The sequence below is a fragment of the Aythya ferina genome (genome assembly GCF_964211825.1).
Source record: "Aythya ferina genome assembly, chromosome: 3".
Taxonomy (NCBI): domain Eukaryota; kingdom Metazoa; phylum Chordata; class Aves; order Anseriformes; family Anatidae; genus Aythya; species Aythya ferina.
Window position 1 is genome coordinate 39,437,142 of NC_140298.1, and position 25,830 is coordinate 39,462,971.

Below are 25,830 nucleotides of genomic sequence, written 5' to 3' on the forward strand. Positions count from 1 at the left end.
ATCAACTTTGAAATATAATTATCAGCTTTTTCAGATTTCATGTTTTTCACCCATCACCATTTTTTCTGTCCAGTTTAATCATTTTGCTTAGGAAAAAGTGTGATTTGCTACTTTGTACTCTTAGCGCTACTGATGCAGAACAAAAAGCCCATCTAGGGTTGTGATCAGCACCTCTTTAGGATTTTTCAGCTGCTTCTGACTGATGACAGCAACTTGTTTTGAACTTTCATATGAAACTCTCACTTGGTGCATAATAATAGCTAAGCTGGGATGGTTTCCCTACGCACTTTGATATAGCTTTGTCACAAGCTTCCCAAGACCTCTCTCTCGCCACTCAATTAATAGTACAAGTCACTTCGTACAGCTTTTATCTCAGAATTTTCTAGTTAATCCATTGGTAAATGAAGTATTTAATGGCTTCTAAAATATTAAATGTTGGATACAAGTTTCTTATAAAGTCGGGTAGATTTTGTGATATATTTCAATGTTTTGTATAAACTGTAGGTTTCCCTAAATAATAGTGATTGTCTCACAGACATGTAATACTTTTTGTAGTGTGTTAGTAAGAGGCTTAGCGCCCCATCCTAGAGCATGTGGATTCCTAATGTCTAAATCTGATGCAAATCACTTGCACGTGCCACATGGCTTGTCATGGCTTGTGTGCAGGAGCACCCACACCAGGTTGTGCTTTGCCGTGCCCCTTCCTCTCCAGGGCCACAGTATCAAGTGACAGTGGAAGGACCATGGCATGCATTTCCAGTGGAGCATCCCTCTCCCTGCTCACTGTGGGGGACGAGTTTTGCTTATGAAACCAGATAGGCTCTACAAAGTTTGAGGTGTTTTGCTTTTTGCTGATTTTCCAATCTAGGCCCTACAATGAGCTTACTGCTGGCTGAATGCAGAGAGTCTCCTCATATTTCCGAGTTGTAGTTCCTCAATCTACAAAACTGTGAGGTAAGGATCAAACTATTTTGAGATATTGGTATGGAAAGAACCATGGCTATTATGATTGTACAGTTTGCTGTTAATATCAGAAAGGGAGATGCTATGTTCTCAGAACAAAATCAAATGCTGTGAAACTAGTGGAATTGTAACAATAGCATAAGGAATGTTGGTAAAATACCACCATGGCATGGCTTGAATTAGAAATATTGTATATTTGCCACATGTTAGGAACCACTAACTCCAGTGGCTACTGTAACTGATTAAGAATTGTATGGGAATCTGTTTTCAATATCTGTGCTTTAAAAATATCTTGGAATGTAACACTGGAAGAGAAAATATATTTCCTGAAATCTGCCTCAGCACCATTTTGTCACTGTCTATTTTCTGTTTCTGTTCTTTTTTTAAAAAAAAAAAAACTATTGTTTTTGATGCAGATTCTTCATTTGTCCAAAGAACTGACATTTATCAGAGGTCAGAACTGACATTTATCAGAGGTCACATGCTGAAAATCAGCTGTGTAGTTTTAAATACACTTTTTTTTTTTTTTTTTTTTTTTTTTTTTTTTTTCAGAGCGAATGTAAGCATTTAAGGAAGAAGAATCTATTTGCCTTTTTGATTTCTACAGCATAAAATACAAAGCAAACATGTAACATTTTTGGTATACTTCTATTGCATCCATTAATTTTTGCCTTAAATATTTAACCATGACAGTTGAAAAGGATCTGATGAAACATGTTTGTTTTTTTTTTTTGTTTGTTTGTTTGTTTTTATATTTCCTATGGTCTATACTTAAGGTGTGTTGAGAGCTAAAACTGACTAAGCCTGAATGGATCCTTTAAAGCATTACCTTCTGCTTTGTATTAAGGAAATGAAATCTGTAGAGCTACAAGTATTATCATGACCGCTTTTCTTCAGTAAGGACTCGAACAGCTTTAACTAACTGATAGTGTCATTTCTGCCTTGTGGACTTGAAAGCTCAATGAGAAGACTTTCCCATGCCACAGAGAAGAACAGAATAGCAACAGTTCTGTGAGTACAAATTCTAACTCTGACATATTTCTTCTGTGGTGTGGAACAAATTATTTCTTCCCCATATGCTTTAGTTTACTCGCCAGCTATATAAAACCTCTAAGGTGTATATGTTTGCAAAATGCTTTAAAGCAGTGAGGTGAAAGCATAAAGATTCTTAAAAATAAATAAAAAAATAAAATTCTGTGAGGTCTCAGCCTGCCTCTGCAATTATCGGTAGTTTTACCATAGACTTAAATGGTTTGGAGTTAGGTTTAGACTAAGTCCTGTTAAAATCCCAGCTCTAAAGAGCTTTGTAATTCAAAGTACTGTTGTCAATGATTGCTTTCACTTAAATTTCTGACTTTATATATTCACATTAACAAGTTTTCTAGTTTCTGTGACACTTCATTCAAATCAGAACTTGATCCTCCAGAGATGTATTAGGAAGTATTTGGACAATTTAGTTGGTCTGATTCCTCATCTACCTAAAAAACATACCTTCCATCATTCTTAAAGCCGTATCAGAAAAGCAGCTGATGCCTGAAATATCACTATATTTAACTGCTTTGGTCTTGAAGTGGCAAGGTCCATAGTCCTTGAACCTCAAAAAGCATTTTAATAGTCTCCCATATTTTCTTCAATAAAGGATTCTGGCTTCAGAGTCCTGACTGCCCTGAAATGTGGTATAGAAGTAGGAGTGAGTGCTCTTCAGATACCAACCACAGGATATAAGATTAATGGCCTCAAGTTGCATCAGGGGAGGTTTATAGTGGATGTTAGAAATAATTTCTTCATGGAGAGGGTTGTCAAGCATGGGAATGGGCAGACCACGGAAGTGGTGGACTCCTCATTCCTGGAGTTATTTAGGAGACATGGGCATGTGGCACTAAGGGACATCGTTTAGTGAGGGGTCTATGTAGGTCAGGTTGATGATCTTGAAAGTTTCTTCCAACTTAGGTTATTCTATGATTCTGATTAAACAAGTAAGACTTGAGGATTGTCTGTCCCAGCTCCAGAGCACTATAATCCTCCCTGCAAGGTGTCCTGGTCAGTAAGTGAAGAACAGCATTGCATACTAGCACCCATATCTTCTGCTGAGGTTAGTATTGCCAGGTTGTTCCAGGACCTGTGGCTCATTCAACATCTATACATCTGTATATGGACCAGTGATGAGCTGATTATAGAAGCACAGAATATCCCAAGTTGGAAGGGGCCCATAAGGATCATTGAGTCCAACTCATGGCACCACACATGTCTACCCAAAAGTTCAGACCATGTGACTAAGTGCACAGTCCAAATGTTTCTTAAACTCCAACAGGCTTGGGTGCAGTGACTATGTCTCTGGGGAGCCTGTTCCAGTGTGCGAGCACCCTCTCAGTGAACAACCTCTTCCTGATGTCTAGCCTGAACGTCCCTTGTTTCAGCTTGATACGGGTCCTATTGCTGGTCACTAAAGAGAATAGATCAGCGCCTGCCCCTCCACTCTCCCTTATGAGGATGGTGTAGACTGTGAGGAGGTCTTCCCTCAACCTCCTCTTTTCCAGGCTGAACAGGCCTAGTGACCTCTGTTGCTCCTGGTACATCTTCCCCTCTAGGCCCTTCACCATCTTTGTAGCCCTTCTCTGGACACTCCCCAATAGTTAAATGTTTGCACATCGACGAGGATGGGATTCGAACCCATGCGTGCAGAGCACAATGGATTAGCAGTCCATCGCCTTAACCACTCGGCCACCTCGTCCCATTATCTCCTCTTGCTAATTGATTATGGATCTCCCGTAAATCTGTTGGTTTCCTAAGGGGTGTAGTAGAACTTTTCTCTAAGTCAGATTAAATCTAGCGGTTCTTCAGCTTGGAAGCCGTGCTGCCAAAGGGTTTGTATAGAATACGAACATTACAATACAGTAGTAATGTTTGGTAGCAAATTAGTGGCTTGATTGCTTACAAACTTTGATTTTAATGAAGTTATTTTGGATGTCAGAGCTGCAAAAGCTGAAATGATGTAAGTTGTTGGAATAAACGTGTATGTAGAGTTTAGCCTTCGTGGCTTTACAGAATTACTCAGACTTCCTTTATTTAAAAAAGGAACCACATTTCCCACGTACTAAAAGCGACAGTCCTATGGTAAAAAGAAGAACGTGGTAATCCACAGCTTGATGATAGGGGACAGTGTGATGCAGAAATGAGCATTGCTTCAATATGCTGATCCAGATGCACATGCATGGGTTGAAGGGTTCACAGCTCAGAGGAAATGGTGTAGTGGTTAAAAGCTACCTGGCAAATGAGGTCAGACCTGAGCCTTTTGGGAGTTATCTACTCAGTGGCCACAACATTCCTACTTTAAAACAACTTATTTAATTATCACTACAAGTAGCAGATGCCCAGATGAAGCTTTTTTTTTTATATATATATATAATTTGAATTGTCTGAGTTACTTTTTATGGTTGGAACTGAGCTAGCAAAATAGTCAAAAGCATTTGAATGGCCACGGCACATTTCATACTATATAACTACTGACAAAATATAAATGATTACATGGTACCTAGAAACATGCATGCCAGGTTTGTAGTGTGAGAATGTCTTGGGAAATGAGATTACTGTCTACATGGGAGATGCTCTGGTAAAGCTCTCATTAGTTATATGAGCATGCTTGATGAGGATGAAATGTGTCTGGAAGCTTGAGCAAACAGTGTCTGAACCAAGTTGTCATCCTGTTAATAAAAAAGACTCCCAGAGTTATACTGTTGTGATCCCTCTCTCTGTGTGTGTTCACGCATCCTGTTGTTGGATCCTTGAAGCTGTAATGGCCAATTGGAGCACTTGAAGCCAGCTGTTCAATGACACAAATAGGTGTCTGATAGGATTGCCAGAGTGATAAGGTACTTACTTCTTCTGATTTATGTTGATTTTGTGAAACTCTGAGCGCTAGGTCCACCAAAAGACTTGTGCGTTTTAATGCACATAATAGGATTTGTCCAGGAAAGATGTACGGGATTCTATAATGCACCTAGGAACAAGCCTGGGTTCCTTGGGAGGGAATGCACAAAACTCGGGCACACACTAAGGAAAAAACTGCTAGAAGGTAGGAAATGTTCAGTGGAAAGATAGGACTTGGTTTACTGCACCTTTCTCTGCATTCATGACACAGTTCATCCCCCTTGCTCCCAGGATCCACAGCCATGAGTTGCTCTTGAGTGACACTGCTTTGCATGGCATGGCTGACATAATCTTCCGCAGTTTTCCAATTTAAAAACAAGTCCCCAAAACTTTTTATCCAGTTTTTAGTCCCTTCTTCAGATCCTAGAAATGTCTCCTTTTCAGCAGCTTTTCATTGTGCTAATTCAGATCCCACCACTCCTTTTCTCACATTGTCTTTACTCCCTCTAAAGATAAATCTCTCCTTCTCTGGCCTTGCTTAACTGTCTTGCAGCAGTTACAGAGACATCAGCCTCCCAATTTGGTGGCATTAACACTGATACTGACCTACTGTTTTATTTCTTTTCTAATGAGATTTAGTTTCTCCAACTGTTGTCTCAACTATGAGCGTCATTCTTTTTGCAGTATTGATATTTTTCAGCTCTAGAAACTTGTACATTTTTGGTATGAATCCACAGAATCGGCTAGTCTAACCTTTTATATGAGAAAAATCGATGAAAAATATATAATGAGGAGGGAGAACTTCAGTGTTGCTTATGGTCATTTATGGTCACGAGCTGAAGAGCTGTAGGTGGTTTTAGATATTTTGTGTAACAAAAAATGGATGAATCTTGAGATATGGAAGAATAGTGATGGTAGTCTTGCAAAATAAGACCCACAGTATGATGTTGAGAGAATTAATCATGTTAATTCCAGGATGTTTAAAGTGACATCTTTTATTGTTCACAATAGAAAGGGAACTAAAAAGAGGCAATGTTCAATTATTCTCATTAATTAATAACAAAGAAGGAAAGAAAGAAAAGTAGCCTAAGCATTGTGAGGGTAAAATTAGGATTATATATCAGGGAAAAGTTTATAAATATAAGGACTCTTAGCCAAGGAAAGCAGCTGCCAACTGAAGTTTTGGAATCAGTGCCACTGAAGATATTCAGGGATAGGCTAGACGTCTATCTATCAAAAAAGGATAAAGAAATCAGTCCAAACACAATGCAGGGATAAGCTAGCAGAGTTCCCTGCCAAATTTCTACCCCAAATAGTATACGATTTAGTTGGAATAGAAAAGGAAGACACTTTGGCCTGCTAAATCTTTCACTGTTGTAATCTTAAAAGCATAGATCCTTTAAAAAAAAAAAAAAAAACAAAAAACAAAAAACAACCACAACAACAAAAAACAACCACAACATATCATTAGTAACTATTTTATTTTTTAATTTGTTTATTGTAACTGGAGTGTGTAAACTTTGCTGTAGTTTCCAGACACATCAATCCAAGCTTAGACTGCTGTTGCATTTTCTTGAAATTAGTGAATTTGTGTGTGTGTGTAATCAAAAATAGCTTTTAGAATGAAAAATTGTTTCACAACATCTTTTCATAGCAGTTTTCTGGACATTCTCAGGTCACTCATACCAAGCCTGAGAAAAGACTGTCAGGAAAACATTTATTTTTTTGCACATTTAATTAGAGGTACACAGGATAGTAAGAGTGGAGGGCTAGGATGGTTATAATGGTATGCGTAGCTGTTCAGTCTGTCACAGGTTCAAACAGGAGCCAAGAGGGATATTTCTCATTCACTACTACTGAGTTAGTTTTCAGATGTGTGGTGATGGCCTACTCCTCGTGTGTAGGTAGGCAACAATGCATTGTTCAAGACTGAAGTGAGCTGGTAGGCTAACACTATTGATCATCAAGAACTAGTGTCCAGATTTTTGCTGTATGTAATCCTTTAGCATGCAAGTAGCTGCTTATTGCCGTTCTGAGGAGTGTGAGGGTGCTCACCTTAAGCTGGAGTTAAGTGGAGTTCAGGTGTTTAAGTTCAGCACAGAAAGCTAAGTAGACATTTATCTGGAACATTGAACACCTTTAAAATTGCAGCCTAGTGTCCTCAACACATTTTCAACGAAATTCTGATTCACCACTTTTTAATGCAGCCTCAGTAAGCCCCTGGTTTCCCCATTGTTTATCCCAGCGCATACTGTATAATGAAGATGGATGACAGTTTATTAGCTTTCAAGTGCACTGCTGTAAGCGTAGTCTCCTTTCACGGCAATGTCTTCCAAAGCATCAGTCATATCAGAGGGAGCAGGCTAGCACAGAGATGAAGCAGATAACACAGTTTTAAAGAGGCTCTTTCAGACATGAATTATCCTCAGACTGAGTGAATACCAATTTTCTGCAGAAATGTAACACAGAATTTAATATTTGCACAGTCTTCACCTTGCATTTCCTAATTTATACTGTAAAAATTAGTGCTAGTTTCTAAAAAATACCATAGAGTAGATCAAGGATAATTTGCAAAAATAAGCCTGCCATGTTGTCACTCTGCATTATGAAAATGTGTCATATGATGGGAGGGAAGTACAAATATCTGCTATCTGATGTATACAATTGAAAAGGGAAAACACAGAGTGAAATCATCAAGCCACATTAGCCAAAGTGAACAGATAAGAGAGGGTATAACGCTGGAATTGTAAACAATCAAGCAAAGATTACACCTCCATGTGGAGTACTGCGTGCCTTTAGATGTGAAAACAGAGATGTTAATAGTAGTGTTGTATCACAGAAAATGTTCAAAATGCTGTATGGATGGGGCTATAATAGTTATAGTGCAAAAACCTCTGCTACTTTTGTGTATTGTTTTAGGTTGTTCTGCAAGTGACATGAACAGGGAAATTAAATGCCTCTGACCTCCATTGGGTCTCATGCACGTATGTACCCCCCTACCCTGCTTCGTGCCACCACTTCTCTGCCATCAGCACCCGACGTCACCTCTGGTGGGTCACAGCTCTGCCTGCTGTCCCACTGGCCAGGCCTGGCATCCAGCACCCCCTGCTCAGCCACTGCAGGGAACAGGCCATGCTTGTGCTGCTGTCTTCCCCTCTGAACATTTCTTTGGAACCACATGTGCTCAAGTTTGTAACTACGGATGTCAGATAAAGTGCAAGAAGGCCTCGGCGCTGGAAGCATTTGCTTTTGAATGTGGCAATCTGTGTTTCCCTCGTTCCTTCCCCTCCACCACCGAGAGAGGAAACCGCGACGACAGGAAGAGCACACCATTTCCTCTTGAAGAGACTCACTGCTGCTGTCAGTAGCTCACGTTTACCAGATTTTGCTCTTTTGGTGTTGATGCACATTCAGCTGCACAAAAGGCAAGACTTACCTGTACGTTTTATGTCACTTAAATAGGACATTTTGGTAGAGGAAACAGTTGAGTCAGGCTATCACAGCTGACCATTCAGGCAGTGCTGCTGGTTTCTAGTTGTGCTCCTTCTGTGCTATTTTTGTGCTATTTTTTACCTGTTTGGAGTAACTGATTTATGTATAGGTATATATCACATGACAAGAATTTGGGGGGATTTTCTGGAGCTAATAATATTCTCACAAGACTTGCATTGAGAAGGCAGAAGGAAAGCCTCACCAAAAGAAGCTCTGAGGGAACTTTAGAAAAAAGGTCCAAACACATTTGACGTTCTTCTCGAAACACGTTTCTTCCTGTAGAGAGCACACTTCATTACCCTTGTTGTGCCACTTCATAACTTCTTGTTAACTTTTTATATTTTACCCACTAGTCCAGTTCAGTGGTTTTTATTCCCTAGTTTTCAGCCACTACCCTTCTCCAGTTTTCACTCTTTCTAGCTTGCATGCAGACACCATCTGGCTTTACCCCTGGGGTTTCCTAGACAAGGGCAATCTAGTTAGCCTTGTGAAATCCAAACCCCAGGCAAAACAAAAACTGCACAAAACCTCACAAGATAGGTTTTCTCACTTCTGTGTGAGAAGCATTCACATTACCCAGAGCAACTGTAAGAAAAGAAATCACATCTTGAACAGTGAGTTATCATCTCAACCAACCTACTCTTTTCCCCATTTTTTTTTTTTCTTTCAGTTTACTGGAGTTAGTACAATCCTTTTCCAGTCAAGAGAAAGTTTGACCAGCATGTGTGTAATTACAGAGTGTCACAGTAGAATATCATGTAAGGAACTCTCTATAAAGAAGCTTGGAATAAAGTAGATTGAGAACAGATTTAGTAAAGAAATCAGGAAGTCATTCCAGTGTTCTTTTCTTTTCTAAATAACATATTGCAAATAAAATCTCTGAGGCAAGATTCTGGACAAAGACATTCCTTTGAAAAGAGACCACAAGATTCCTGGTCTTCTTAATGGATAAAACAGAAAGAATTGGTCTCAGTCTGGGACAGTCAAAATGCTGATCCTTTTGAACAATGTGGACAAGTACAGAATATTGTCCAATGTATTCATCCTTGAGCAGAAATAAACTAAATTTCTCTGTGCTCTGTCTGTCTCATAGGAGCTGAAAAGAACCCCTCCCTTTCTTTTTTATGTTTGCATGTTTCCAGAGTTTCCAGAGGAATTCACTTAGGCAAGGCATTTCAAGCTGTATATCTGATTTTCCCTAAGAAATGATGATCTAGTTGCAAAGTTCAGAGGTTTGGTGCCAGAGATTCTTTTATTTATGGTTTTAGGAATCTAAAGTCAGTAGGGAACTGTGTACCTACATAGGTGTAATTCCGTAGTGTGGGTCACAGAGTGAGGACTGAGGTGAGCTCGCAACAATGCAGGCTTCCCAGCTTCCGAACTATAAATACTTGATTTTTATTTTTCATCAAATTTGTTGTATTTTGCTGTCTTCTCTGACTTTATAGTTATTCTTGTTTGTTTTCACAAGAATGACACAAGTCATGACCCTCCTCTGATGGCATAGGTGCAGTGAAATGAGGATGAGCAAGTTTTCTTCTGGTGTACGCTATGAAAAGGTAAAGTATAATCACCTACTTCCTTGTGTCACAAGTCTGTAAAAAGGAGGTGTATGTAGCAGTAGTCGGGGACCACTGATAAAGACAGCAAATTTCAATGTTATATGTCCTCTGAGAAGCAGTGTATATTGCTTCTTGTTCCCAATATGACTAAGGGTGTATGACATTTAGATGATAAAAGCTGCTCTTATAGGAAGTAGGTGACATATCAGATGTGCTATCATTGCATTGCAGTATTCCCCAGTGAAAACCATAATTTCACTTTGGTTTAATGAGTCTGCCCTGATGACATTGGTAGGTTTATATTTTGACATGAACAGGAGAGTAGAAGTAGACAAGCTAATGTTAGCAGGGAAGGCAGTGTCTGAAATTAATTACACAACTAGAATTTTGCAGCCTGGAACTGAGCTTTTGTTGCTCTGTGAGCTTTCTTCTAAAATGGTGGCCTTTTCAATGGTGTACAGAGAAATATCTTGCTGGTTTAAGTTCTTGTGTCATTCAATAGACTCAGTTATTTAGCAACAGTCTCAGAATGGTGACTTTAAAAGGGTGTGAGATGTAAATCAGCAATCTCTGTTTTTAATTACAGTACATGCATGGCTTCCTTTTCAGTCCTAATGAAGGAGTTTGGAGCTGGAGACCACAACATGTTTGAATTAATTTTGATGTTCCTTTTGCACATTTCCAAGGTATCTAAGATGTGGCTAATAATAATAGCAGGTGTTGTCTATTTCTCTCCGCGTGTGGCATGAAAGTAGTGTGGCCACAGAGCTATGTATTATTTACATGGTGTCAACATGTCAGCAAGTGGGATGGCAGAAAGCCAGATTAAATCACTTCTGATTTTAAATACAGGACACTGAATAATAACGCTGTGTCACACTTGAGGACACTGGAATCTGGCAAATCAGCAGTAGCTCAGTGTGCCAAGTTCATTTGAATGGCTTTTTTTTTTTCTTTCTTTTTTTTTTTTTTTTTTCTTCTTTCCACAGAATGATGAAGGAATCAAAATTGAGACAAGGAAACTGTGTAAAATCAGCTCCCTCTCTCCCCAATCAGAAAATTGTATCCAGCAAAAGGGCATTCTTTGATTGCTTAATATGAAGATGCACAGATCTCTGCCCTCATCTAGCACTGCCTGCTCCTGGGAATGCATAACCACCCTATGGTGCATCTGTTGGCCTCTTTGTTGGCATCTTTCTTGTCTCTGTAAGTGGCAAATCTGTTTGGTATGATTACTTTCTTCCATTACCTTTTTGCAGAAGGTAGTGTAACAGGTCCACAATCTCCAGTGGGTCCTGTAAGTGTATATGTAGGAAGCAATCACGTTATTTAGAATGGGTGTTTTAAGGGTTTGAGGTTTCCTGGGCATACTGAGCAGATCTAGGAGGGCTGCTCTTAGCCATTTTTTTCTGCAAGAGCTCTGGTATCTGTGTCACCCCTAGGGCTGGTTCACCTTGCCAGCTGGTAGAAAACTAACTCAGCAAAATAAATAAAAAAAAAGGATAGTGTTGTGTTGGTTTAGTAATCCAAACGGGCTTATTGAAGGGCCACATGAAAGTCAGAGAGGGTGGAAGGGAAGCAATAGGCCTGCATGCCAGGAAAGGGAGTATGCAGGGAGAAATGTAAGGAGCAGGACTGTTAGATGAATTCAGCCATACTGTGAAACCTCACCCTAGAACGCTTAATGCACAAGGAGGGAGCAGTTGGAAGGTTAAAAGAAGCATCCAAAATACTGGGATTCATTTTACCTCATCACCATAATACTCTTTTTATGAAACTAGAGCTATATACACTCATAAAACCCTTTTGCTTTTCTTATTTTAAAGGATAATGCAGCCAATGGAATCTGTGCGCAGTTCTTTCAAGTTAAATGTTTAGTTCAACATTCCACTTCCATTTCCTGGTAGAAAAAGTTTTATATGAAAGCAACTTTAACCTTTCAAAAGGGTTCATTTACTGTTACGTTTGGTATCAGCTTTCCAAAAAATGCAGTCTGCATTTGGCATGTTATAGTTTCTGGTTTTAATATTGGTTTAGAAAAAAACGGTCATGTGCCATAAGTCAGAAATAAAATATTGCGCCAGAATTCTCTCTGTACATGAATTCACCCCAGGAGTGAGTGGTTTGAAGTAAGTCTGATCACTTAAAGCCAAGACTTGGGCTCATTCTAACCATGAACCAGCTGGTAACAAATAACACATTCAACTCTCGGCCACAGGAAACTGTTAGGTTGCCTTTTTATAGATGACTACAGCCCTAAAGCTCCTGAAGCACAAGGAGTATCGTACGGACTTGGAAAGTGTTGAACACCTACCATATGCACATAAAGAAGGGTAATAAAGATGAAAGGCCTGAACTGAGCTTTAATTCCCGATTTTCTGCTTTTGATTTATCAGCTGCTTCTGCATTGCTGTGATTTTCTTTGGCCTAAAATTAGGTAGAAGATGCTTCAATTGCTTAGTTTGATCAAATCAGTCAAACTTTAGCTTTTCTCTGTCAGTGTAACAGATGATAAATATAAAACTTGTGAGAACTTTCTTGCTTTCTTTAGAGCATTTTTCTGCAATCATTTCTAAACTGCTGTGGACAGTTCCTGCTGGTCTGTCACTACTAGTGCTGCAGTCATGGTGAGAGGGGCACTGAGTTAGTTGGTCTGGATCAGGATGACTGTGAACTTGAGCTAGGGCTGGCTTGGTTGGGTGAAGTGCCATAAAAAAATGGCTGAGGTGCTCTGGGGACCTTAACAGCTTCTCTGCGTAATGCTGAAGTGTGCAGTGAGACCATCTCAGCTGTCAGTTTCAGTCAGGAGTCTCTGCACTGTGGTCCACTGCCATGTGTGGATGTATTCTGGGAATTACCCTCCACAGGACTTCTGCCATCAATAAGCACCTCTCGCAGAAAAAAAGGGCCTTCAGACAGGCCTGGCCATGAGTGAGACAATAAAGGCTAATCCTCTGTGCTGCTGAGCCTCAGCTTCTAATAAAGGACTCAGAACTTGTAAGGGTAAAGCTTCAAAGTGAGTACAGATTTACAGGGGGAGGGCAGATAAGAGGGTTGTAGCCCACCCATTAAGACCACCTGGTCTTAATATATGGTAGCAGTCAGTCTTCATGTGACACACTCTTTCCGTATCTTAACCCCGTTCCAGGGAGTGAGATTTCCAAGAATTCTGCTGGTGATGTACTTGTCAAAGTTGGGTACGCTACAGAACCTAAGTCTGTCAGTCATACATAGTAGTTTTATCATCCCTTGAACTGTGGCAGCTAAACCTGACAGTGATGGTGAAGCAGAACCTTAGAAAAATAATGTTTATGGCATTTAATATCACTAATCTTTTTGGATCATGAATGCATGCCCAATACTTGGAAGATGTAAAGGTCTGCAAAAATGCAAACTATCAATTTATCTGGAAATGTGTTTTGTGGCATCTCAAAAAGTACTCTCATTTTTTATTCATTTTTTTGTACATGTGCAGGAGTTCTCATGAATTTTCAGCAATGAGTCCATCTGGGAATAATTTCATTGTGAGAAGAAGGCTTCCATTCTATCAAGAAAAAAGGCTGCATGGAAATCACGGAAAGCTACAGAAGAAAGTATCGGCCATTGTTTGAAAGCATTGTGGCCTGTGAAGATGGAAACCAGAAAGGGGATTTGCCTCCAAATTTTATAAGCTTCTAGAAACTCAAATGATGAGAAACAAATGTGAAAAAAAATCACAAAAGTAGTGGTTACTAAAAAGAAATAATTCTTAAAGCCCTGTTGCTTTTATGGTGAACAGACCTGGTTAGAAGGATATTAATTATCTGGAATACCATCGTTTAAACAGGTGGAGATATTCCCAGTATTTTTTGGTTGCTTCCTAGATTAGTATTAAACTTCTCAGTTGCTAAAAATGAAGTTATCAGCCACTGGAACAAATTATTAAGAGGAACAGTGAGCTTACCATTTCTTGAAGTCTTCAAACAGAGTGGATGGTATACTTTAGCAAACAATGGAGACACACAGCTGGATGAAATTATATGGTTGTACTAAAAAACAGGGAACATGAGATATTCTATGTGGTCCTTTCTAGCCTTAACAGCTATGGATCTATAATTTCACAAATACCATTACAAAGAACTCCTCAGATGTAGTGATGACCATGGCAACAATCTGAGTGCAACTCCTGATTTGGGGTAGATTATTCTAAAGTATTTTGAGAAATTACAGACCTATAATAGAGTTTCTACGTGGTACTGTCACTACACAGTCATTTTACTATCATAAAGGAGCACTGTAATTTTATATTAGAAATCCCTTTTTGAGGACTAAAGAGACTCATGCTCTCCCCAAAACCGCTCATTGTACTTCAGTTCATTAATGAGCATATAAACAAGTAAGCATGCATACTGCTGCTTTCTTGATATATATTTCAGCCATTACAATGAGAAATAAGTATGCACAATTCACTCAGTGAAATAAAAAGCAATCCACACAAGAAATTCTAAGATATTTCTCATTAATGTAGACCATTTCTAAGCTAAACTAATTTTCTCCTCCTTGTAGTGTGATTTGGCATACTGATTAAAAGAGAATAATTTTCCATAACTAGTCCTGCAGTTGAGAACAGCTAAACCATTTTTCCTCAGATTTCTAACACCTTTGGGCATTGTTCACTGTCAAAATTTAAATACAGTGTGATAGTTGGAAGTTTGGGAAAGGTATACCTGACTGAGCAGTTGGGCATGAACTGAAATAGTTCTTCAACTTTGAGAAGTATTTTATTTTCTATAAAGAAAGAAGGAATGTATTGACTGCATGCTTAGAAGGAAGACTGTGCCATTTCATGATAGCTCTCGAACATCATATTTAAAACTTCATTTTTAACTTTGTCTGATTTAAAAAAGAGAAAAAAAAAGAAAAAAAAAAAACACAACAAAACAAAACAGTAGCCACCACTAAAAAAGACTTCAAGTTATATGTATAGCATATTCTATTATCATCATCACCATGGCGGCCACAAAACGGTATTCCTTCAATATGGTTAAACCATCTCATTAATCTTAAAACAAAATTACTGTGGTGCCAGCATGACTTCCACCCAGAAAGGTGAGTTTGACAGTATAGTTATGACACTTGGGATAGTAAGACTAACTTGGAATAGTAAGACTAACACTAGATTTGTCAAAACATAATGGTGTAGTTTTTCAGTTACTACAGGGAAAGGTGATAGTTTAGTGTCCAGGATGGATATGCATAACTCCAGATACGGATTTGGGGGGGGATGGTTACATTGTAGTTAATGGATAGTTACTTTTTTTTTTTTTTTTTAAAATGGTTTCTCAAACTCTCTTTCTTGCTCATTTCTTTTATACTTGCACATTGTGCCTAAATATCTCCACAATTTCTCAGCTGGAGGGCTGTCTCCAAGACATGCTTTAGCCAAACGCATAGCGTGTGCCTTTCATATATTAGGAACTGAGCACAGCATGAGAGCCCAGTAAAATCTGACTGCTTGTCATATGCGGGAATTCAGATTGCTTTATCAAGCAGTCTTTTCTGATCTTAAGTTCCATAAATTTATGACTTGTGCTTATTCAGATAAGTTATTTTTTTTTTCTTGCTACTCTGTTTTGTACTTTGGGGAAAAGATGATTGGAAAAGCTGGATGCTGCAAAAGGGAAGTTGCCCCTGACTTCTCTTAAGCTTTTCAAATATGGTATCCTTTAATTTTTATTTATTTTTTATTATTAAATTTTTATCTAGTTTCTCATAACAGTCTCAGCATGAACAGTGACTAATTTATTTGTCAGGTAAAGGCCATAATAAAATATAGGTATGTATGTTTAACACACCAATTTCGTGAATCTACTAGAATTTTGTGTTGACTTGGTTGAAGGAGCTCCTAATTTTTAGTCCCTTAAGGTCATCTGCATAGCTCTTTTTTAGAAGTATAATAATATATATTATATTTATTAAATATATTATATATTAAATATATTTATAGTTATATAGTAAATATATTATATTTATTAATATATATTATATTTATTAAAATTATATTTATTAAAATTTATTAAAATAAGGAGATAATTGTACATTTGAAAGTTTGGAGGTCTAGACTATGTTTCTATTCACCAAGGTAGTTCTCAAAGGTCACTTCTGAGCCACAGTAGTAGGAAACTGGGAAGAACTTGAACTCCTAATGTGTTCCCTTTGTTGTGTGGATATACAGAAAACAGTTTTCTTATCCCACAATGATGCTGTTGATTTTGAAATTTTAGGACTGGCATGGGGCTCAGTGAATATATGAGTGACTTAAGAAACAAACAAACATACTTCATTTTAATGATGACCTTTTTTTTTTTTTTTTCCCTTTTTTTAAAAAAAAACAAAAACAAACTTTTAATATAAACTAAATTAAGTTTCATCAGGAGAAGATGATTTTAACCACAAAAAGAAGACTTTTTGTATTAAAAATGTTGTAATGGCACATTTCTAGAATTTCAAAACCTTTTTCTCAGATTTTTTTGAGGACAGGAAGTTCTTCTGGGAATAATTTCAGTTATGATGAATTGTTGGTAGTGACCATCTCTTCTTCTTCCTTTTGAAAGCCCTGTTCTCACTTCCTGCTCTAAACCCAGGCTTCCAATACTTTCCAGAAATCTAATGTATGATTGCCTTAATTGCAGTGTTGATGCATTCAGGTGAAACATAGGTTCTGGGCAACTTGCTTTATCTACTGGTGCAATGACACAAAGGCAAAAGTATTGTGACAGTCTTAATTGGGTTTCTTTTTTCTCCACAAGTACTTTGGATTGCAATAGTTTTGTGTTTTGTTTTTCTACATTTCATGTACTGTTTTAATTTTAATTATTGGTTCACAGTTTGCAAACAAGTAGGGGTGAGTTACATGTATGTTAGAAATTAATTTTGTTAATGCACTGAACCTTTTGCTTTATATCTGTCTGGAAGGATAATGTACTGTCACTAATGACAATGGTTGTGTTGGTGGGACAAAATCTGATGCTTTCAACAAAGGATTATTAACGAACCTTATTTTAAAAAGTCTTCATGACCCCTATACCTGGGGAAGAATGCAAGATTTTTTTCAGTTTTGATGGCAATATTTGCACTACTCCCGGAAATAAATGCATTTCACGATTTGACTGAACAGGCAATCTATTCTGCTAGGAAGAAACTAAGGCACACATTACCTTGCAGCCAGAGACTGAGGAGGCCTCAATGGTGAAACAGAAGCACCAAGGCTGGGTAAATTCTGCCCGAATACTGCCAAATGATTCTAGTGAAAATCTTCATGTTTCTCTCCAGTGTGAGAAGAGGAATGCAAATCAAGATGTTCAGAGCTCTGAAAAGCAGGTTGATTCATAAGTTTTGAGTAAGGAAGAAGAGGAAGTTATCACATAAGTGAGTTTTTTTCCTTACTGAAACCAAAACTGCCTGTGTTTCAGCAGTTTCTTCCCTTCCCTGTTCCAGCTGAGCTGTTCAAGGTCTACTGATTTAGAAAACAAATATTACCTTATATATGAACAGTGTATTGACAGTTTTAATAGCTTTAAAGCTCACAAGCCTGCTATCACAATCCTACTCATAAAAAATACACAATCTACTCAGCTATATTTCCACAGGCATTGTTAATGAATGCGGCTTTAGAGTGTCAAGGCCCTGGGGGCACCAACAGGCCCTGGTGTCCCTGCCTGGTCCCCTGGGGCTCTCCCTGTCTGCCCCAGCCCCCACACCAGCCCTGGGCCTCAGCTCCTGCCCCAGAGAGGTGCAGCAGGGCAGGGCTCCAGCTCCTCACAGCCCTGCCCTTCCTGGCCATGGGACCTGCTGAGTTGGGCCCATGTCCTATCCCCAGGGAGATGCCCAGGGCTGGGGCTGCCCCTTGCCCTGCTCCTATCTGGGGTGGTGGGACATGGGACAGGCCGTGGTGGACTTGTAGGGAGTCCCCACCACCACCAGTGTCCCCGCACCAGAAAGCTGAGAGCACATGTAGCACCCTGATGTCAAATTATGTGGTAAGCCCTGCCACCCAAATTATCCGCAGGTGGTGTTGTGTCCAGATACAGCGGGCACTGTCATATTTCTAAAAATATTTGTGAGGCAGTATTGGCCTCCAAAAGGGAAGGTCTCCTCATGGCAGAGTTGCTGTGCTTTATTCACAGGAAAGAACAGTGCTCATGATGAAAACAAGTTTAGGAAACCTTCTGTTACCTGACCTTCACTGCAATTATGTTCCCTTGAGGTAAGTGACACGGTGACATGTTGTATTGCAATAACTCAGGTGAAAAAAAGGTGAAATTTTCAATAATCAGTTTTCTAAAATTAAGTACACGTTCATAGCTTTTCAGCCCTGAAAATAATTCTCCTCTTTTGTTTCACGCTTAGCTGAGAAAGAGCTGAGATCTCCCAATACAGATGTTACCTTTACATAATAGCTTATATCACAACTTTTCCGTCAAAAACAGTGTAAGTTGTGTGGGGATTCCTGGTTTTACTGGGGCTTCCAGCACGGTACTTACAGAAAGTTCCAGCACAACTTATTCTGAAGCACAGACGACAGATATATGTAGTTGTCTCTGTGCTCTCTCTGTATGCTCTCTTTCTCTCTCTCTCTCTCTCTCCCTCTCTCCTTTTTAAAGCAAGGTTTTGAAATAAGAGCAAGGAGTCTAAAGTCCAACTGGAAACTGATTAACACTGTCTCTGGGATCAAGACATCCTCATTGCTAGGCAGCTGAAGGGAAATAGGTATTTTCCATTTCAGTGTGTCTATATATACTACATATTACCAGTAGCACTTCTGTGAGCAGGAGGAATTAGCAGCAGCCTTAGCAAAGGATCAGCACTTCTCTATAGTCTCACAGAGACTCACCATGCTTCATGATGCATTATTTTCTAATAGTTCTGAAAGAAGCAACGTCTTATCCTTCCAGCCTAGGAAACCAGAGTTCTTTTCAATTTCCTGTGTGAAGACGTCCTTAGCATTCATTCATGTTGCAAACTTGGCAGCCCATAAATTGCAGCTAGCAGAATATCCAATTAGCCAAATGTATTATGAAAATTAAATGCCATACTTGAATATTAGCCTTCATGTAACAGAGCAGTCTTGGGTTTCATCTGTTACTGTCTGTACTAATCAGTAGCACTCTTTTGCTGTCTGGTTCATTTTATGTTGTTTCAAATCCTAAATTTCATGCATAGCACTACTGTTATTTCTGGGCTGACATGGTACCAGTGCATTGTAGAAGATCAGCAGAGAGTTTTTGGCAGTGCAGTAGGGACTGACAGGGACTTGTGGTGCTGCCCTTTGCTCTTGGGATTGAGGCAGGAACAGAGGCTTGTGATGGGGAACAGGACTGCATGCTGCTTTCTCTTAGGCACAAGCAGTTTGCAGCTGAAGGCAGAGGAGGTTTGGTTTCTGTGCACCTCTTGTGCACTGTGAAAGTGACTAACTGCTCTTTCATTTTGAAACTGAAAAGGAAGCACATCAGCTTGTGGTTCTGATGCTAAAATCATTTGTTTAAATGGTAATTCTTGTTTCTGAATCCTGATGATTTGATTTTACTAATTGTGAATTTGGAGCATTTGCAGACTGAAGAATATTTCAGCAGTTTCTATCTGACATCAGTTTTAATGTCTTTCCTCATGACTATGGGGATAAGTATTTCTCTATAAAAAGAATAATGCTTCTTGTGTACAGTTATATGGCAACTAAAAAATATGATTATTTGGAGGTTAATGGTAATAGCAGTTAACTGCATTATCTACTTGGCCTGCTTACAGCTGACTCATGGCAGCATCCTGAACCTACAGCTCCATAAAATGAATAGTAGGCATTATAGTACATAGAAACCTTGTTGAAAATAATATTGAAATTTAGATAATCTCTTAGGAGCCCTGTCTGTACTAAACTGTTACTCTGATCATATTTACGGCTTGAATTCTCACTATCTATTCATTCAGAAGTAGGTTTATGTTCTGCAACCTCATCTTGACATCGCATTGTAAAATACTTAAATAGTATTTTACACATGGTATAAATACATGGATGTTGTCAATAGATAATACATGTCATTGAAAATGAAAATATAACTGATCTTTTGAATCATAAATGACCTTATGAATCAGGAAGGTGTGTATTTTGCAATGTTGATTTAAACACCAGCCAGAAGAAGGGACAGTGCAGATAATTAATATCAATAGATAGGTTTATTTCATTTTAAGGACAAAACAGAAGTACTGGATTCACAACTCTGCTATTGGCTGCATCAACTAAGAAATGATACTCATGACTTTTTCAGGTACTTGAACAAGTTTATATACACTACAAGCTGACCATGAGCCCTTTCTGTTTATTAGGAAATTGTATACTTAATACTTGAAGAAAGAGATTTTTTCCTTTCCACCTTTGCAACACAACTTCTGTATCATCCAGCTCAGAATAATCGTTGCAACTTATGTTATCCATACAAAGCTACTTGCTATCATATGTTGGTGTTGACCTGACTTCATCATACCCCCAGCTCCTGCCTTTAGCGTAAACTCCTGCAAGGCCAGTTTAGTAGTGTGAATGAACCTGTTACCTGTAATACAGGTATGAAGAGCAGCACTTCATAGAAGTGCTAAAACATAGACTTGCAAGAAGAAAAGATTTATTCTCGACTTAGGAGATGTTACTTTATGTATATTTTGGAAAATTGAAGGGAAATAAGTAGCCTTCCATTCCTTTCCCTCACCAGGCAAAGAAATGAAGGCATTTTGGAGGTGGATATTTGAGTTGTGCAGCATGGATGGGATTATTTAATAAGTATTCTTTCTTTTTCTTTCATTACATGAGGTTTTGCTTTTCTTGGATCACACAAATTCTTGTAAAAATGTAACAAGCTACTATTCTAATATGCCAAATAAGAAACAGATGGATCTCCTTAAAGAATAGTTTATCAGTAATATCAATGGGATCTCATGTTTAGGGACCAGGCACCTCTCTTTCCTCATGCCAGCCTTCTTAGCCTGAACAAAGAGGCACTTCTAGCAATGACTTGCACATGACAGAGGAGAAAAAGGAGGGTTTATTAGCTTCAAAATAAAGCACAGCATTTCTTCTCTTTTCACAATGTATTCTTAACGTGCTATAGCCTTGACTATTATATGCAAAGTTTTCTGTGGTCAACTGATTTAAACAAAAAGTTTTACCCTGTTCCTTCACACTAACAATTCAACTGGTGTAACTCCATTTCTTCAGTAGAATTCCTCTGACTTACGTGTGTGCCTTCCCACTTCATACCAAGTAGAGCTATGTTCATGTGACTACAAAAGAGCCTTTTGAATTAAGAAAATAAGAGTTGGTATAGTGTACAATAGGGTGTACGAAGCACTCCTTAGATACCAATGTATGCATTTTAGATTAGACCTGGGTAAAAGCAAACATGAGACGGACTCTGTGATTCTTGACTGCTCCCAAAGGTATTACAGCAATACATGTGAGCTGAACAAAAGATGCTCTTCTGAAAAATCAAATAAAACTGAGATGTTCCTTTACTACTGGTATTTTCTTTTATTTGGGGTATTTCCAAAGTTGGACGGGTGGGATGTACAGTACTTGTTTGTTGATGGAATGATTACTTAACCTAGATAAAGCACATACATACTGTTATTTTAATAAAAGAAAGTAGGCTCGTGTTTAGAAAGGAAATATAATACAGTAAACATCCTTTTGTACTGGTCTAGTTATTTTTCTAAACTTGTGTCAAGCTTGAGATATTTGCCTTCCAAAATAGATTTTTTTGCAAGAGTCTGCAAGTTCTGTAATACCTTTTCCAGTATCTGTTGAGTGAGCCAAAGGTCTGTGGTCAAGTGGGCATCTCAGTTACAACTCTTTATTGAGCATCTAATGCATTAGGCTTTAACTTGCAGAAACCTTTCTCTTCCAGAGCAAAGCTGTTGAGCCTTTCATTTTCAGCTTCACCCTAGATCCAAGGAAAACACCAGAAAATGATCCAGTCTCCCACTGATGATATCTACAAGCCTTGGATGTCCATGATGTTTTGGTGTAACTATTCAAAGTGAACAGGAAGATTTTTTTGTTGTTTTGTTTTAAATTTGATTTTAGAGCAACCTGGAAACACATGGAAAGAATTTATAAAGTTAAAACTGAGAACATTTCCCTTAGAGCTTGATTACTTCTTGGGAGTTATTGAAGTCCTATTAGGATGTCTTATATAGATTTTCTCACCTTTTTGTGCATCCCTCCCTTATACATCTTAGAATGACTTTTAACTAAGAAATTTGTTATGTCTACTTGTGTTCTGTAGATGTTATTACAGAATCACAGAATTTCTAGGTTGGAAGAGACCTCAAGATCATCGAGTCCAACCTCTGACCTAACACTAACAAGTCCTCCACTAAACCATATCACTAAGTTCAACATCTAAATGTCTTTTAAAGACCTCCAGGGATGGTGACTCAGCCGCTTCTCTGGGCAGCCTGTTCCAATGCCTAACAGTCCTTTCAGTAAAGAAGTTCTTCTTAACATCCAACTTAAAACTCCCCTGGCGCAACTTAAGCCCGTTCCCCCTCATCCTGTCACCAGGCACGTGGGAGAACAGACCAACCCCCACCTCGCTACAGCCTCCGTTAAGGTACCTGTAGAGAGCACTTCTCCAGGCTGAACAAGCCCAGCTCCCTCAGCTGCTCCTTGTAAGACTTATTCTCCAGACCCCTCACCAGCTTCGTCGCCCTTCTCTGGACATGTGCCAGAGCCTTGATGTCCTTCTTGTAGTGAGGGGCCCAAAACTGAACTCAGTACTCGAGGTGCGGCCTCACCAGAGCTGAGTACAGGGGGACAATCACTTCCCTAGACCTGCTGGCCACACTGCTTCTTATGCAAGCCAGGAAGCCGTTAGTCTTCTTGGCCACCTGAGCACACTGCTGGCTCATCTTCAGACAACTATCCACCAATTACCACTCATCTCAAACTGTAGTAAGGTTACTTGCTTACACAGCAGAGATCAGAATGGAGCTGCATGTAAGTGCTGCTACCCACAGAACTGAGGGTAATAATGCCGAATTATTTACAGTCCTGGGGTGTACCCATTTGGTGATCAGCTCTTGTGAATGCATCTGACTTGTACGTGTTCACTGTTAAAATGAATATATGCCTTTGCTACTTTATGACCCATCACAGGACTCCAGATGGAAACACCCTTCTTAGAGAAAGAGATTAGATTAGGGAGTGAGAAGTGGTGCAAAAATAAGTCATATCGCCTTCATAAAGAGGTTTGTGTTCAGGATCAGTTCAATGTGCAGCTGTAGGAACCTGATGCCATCATCTGTGCTTAGACCTGCCATACAAGCAACCATTACAAGGTACTACAGACCTTCTGCATGTGACAAGAAGATGAGGCAGTCACTCATGTTGCTGGCATCTGTGAGATCCTCCCAGGTGCATTCGAGGGTGTTGACTGGGATGTCAAGATGGGTTCCCCACAGGAGAAATAAGTTTTCTTCCTGTATTGGTGGAGCAGATAAAGAAAGTCCAGCAACTGCTTTGATGCTCAGCTATGATAATGGTGGGCTGAACATGCCCTAAACTGAAGATGTGGTGTCAGTATGGAGGACAGAGCCAAAGTATTTGCCGTATCCTGAAGGGAAGAAAGGGGTGCACATGGAAAATTGCCTGAGTGTTTTGTATTTTGTATTTTCTTTCTTTCTATAACACCAATTGTTCTGTTACTATAAGCTAACTTGCATTTCAAATCTTGTCCTAGAAATATTCAAAACAGTTTGTCTTTTGTAGTAGTTGAAGATTGGTTCAAAAACTGAGCTTCTGCCTGGTGCAGTGTTTGAGGTTGTGGAATATGTAGGTTTTTTGTCTTGAATTAGAATGGAGAGGCATAAGTGTTTGCAGAAAAAAGAAGTGAAATGTTTCTTTTTGGTATGATCAGATCAAATATGAAAACAAGAGTCCTATCTTTTCAGAGAAGAAATGCTGGATATTTGATGATGACAATATTAATGACCTTTGAAAATGCATTTTAAATCCAGGGCAATGTCAACATCGGTATTAGTGTGGATAAGTTTGTTTAAATAGCATTTATAGCAGCTTATTCATGAAACACAATCTTTTGGATGTTTAGAAATGTCTTATTATATTATTATGCTTAGAGCTTATAGTTATTATACTTAAAGCTGACCTGTTGCTCATTTAGCTAGGACTTAAAAGTTGTTCTTGCAGTCTGTCACTTGCTTGGAAGGAGGAAAGGCTGGCAAAAAGAAGCATTGCTAATACTTTGTTTCCAGTGAAGAGGCACCAATGAAGTTCAGGTAGACTACCAAAGCATTGGGCCTTCTCCATCAGAATGGTTTTATGTACCAACATATTTCACTGTCAAATGTAGTCAGAAAAATCCTCGTTTAGTGTCTCTGAACAATGCTGATACTTTTCTTTTTTTTTTAAATTTTTTATTTTTTGCAATGAACAATGCTGGCCACACTTATCCATGGGATAGTCATTAGTAGTTTGATTAGCATTGTTCTGTAATATGTCTTTTCAGCCAAAACCTAACAACCTTCCCCTCAATCACCCTCTGTGAAAAATATGCTAAAACTCTGTAAGGAACAATGAAGTTTTACAATCATTCAGTGAGCACACTTTTGTTCTTCTGCTGTCTTTACAATAAGGGGAAATATGCAAAGTGGTGAGCATCCTCATCCCCCACTAAGTTCAAGAAGAAGCACCAGATTTCAATTATTCTTTAATATCTCTTTCTAAGAACTTTCCATTCAGAATTATCATGATGACCTTAACAGAATGTTCTCTTTCAACAATGAGGGTGTTCATATTTTAAATGAAAGACAGTATGTCATGCTGATTTGCAAAAGCCCCTGGTATTCCATAGGTCTGAGAAATCTCCTGCATGTAAGGTCTTTTGTACAGTCTGGTGAGCAGTTCTGGTGTTAAAAAAAGGACATGTTCAGCTCCTGAAGAGAAGAGGCTTGGTATTACAGCACGAACTTTTTACTGAGACATGCCTGACTCTGAGCTTTGGTAGTGTCTGGTGGAAGAAAAATTCCTTTGCTTTTTGAATTTGGGATTGATAAGCATGATTCCCTCTGCAGCCCAATTTTTGTTTCCACAGTCAGCATGAGAAGAAAACTGGGAAGAAACTAATCTAATAATTTATGTAGATTAGAACTGAGGCTTCCCTGCCTTCAATCTGGGTCACAGACACACTGCCATCATCAGAAGGAGTAGGCCCAACATTTACAGGATGCTTCTTGCTATTTTCCATAACAGACCTGGTTTCTATACCTGCAGACCTGATGTCTTCTTGGAGTCTACAGAAGAAGATGAAGCTTTTTGCCACTGTTGGATAAAAGCATCAGTGTGGATCAATATACTCTGAATATTTATTCATGTCAGGTGAAGATGAATGGGGAAGTTGTAAAGAAAATTAATCTGTTAGTTTTCTTCCATGTTTCAAAACTGGAACAATTACTTAGAATTCACTAAAGAATGCAGAAAGATGTGTGAGGCACCCTACATGGATATCTGTACTAAGATTACTCTGTATCTGCGGTGGTGGTAAGCACTTTGCCCGTGGCACTGACTGCACAGTTGTCACTCAGCAACAAAAGCTAGCAATTCCTGACTTCTAACAATCCGTGGATGTGACTTGATATAAGGACAAGAGCTGGAGCCTGTTGTGAAGTATGGATGGCTGTAAAAGGCAGTCGTCCAGGCTATCTTAAAAACAGTGATGTGTGAAGGTGGCTGGTGGCTTATCTAACTTACCCCATCTGTTCCAGGGGAACTGAAAGTATGCACATCTCCATTCTCTCTATCATAGACCTGGTGAGGTTTTCTATTAATGGGAGAATGTTCCTTTCCATCAGTCTGTGGGTCACTGCCAAACAGCTCTGTTCCTTCTATATAACTCAGTGATAT

General features: G+C 38.9%; 1 long non-coding RNA gene across 1 annotated transcript; it reads left to right on the top strand.

Annotated features, from left to right (window-relative positions):
• The first annotated feature begins 1,756 nt into the window (after positions 1–1,756).
• Positions 1,757–15,797, top strand: LOC311434362. Its single transcript, XR_014691428.1, has 5 exons — positions 1,757–1,974; positions 7,750–8,255; positions 9,794–9,881; positions 10,874–11,090; positions 13,360–15,797. It is a non-coding gene; the product is annotated as an uncharacterized lncRNA (long non-coding RNA).
• Positions 15,798–25,830: the final 10,033 nt, after the last annotated feature.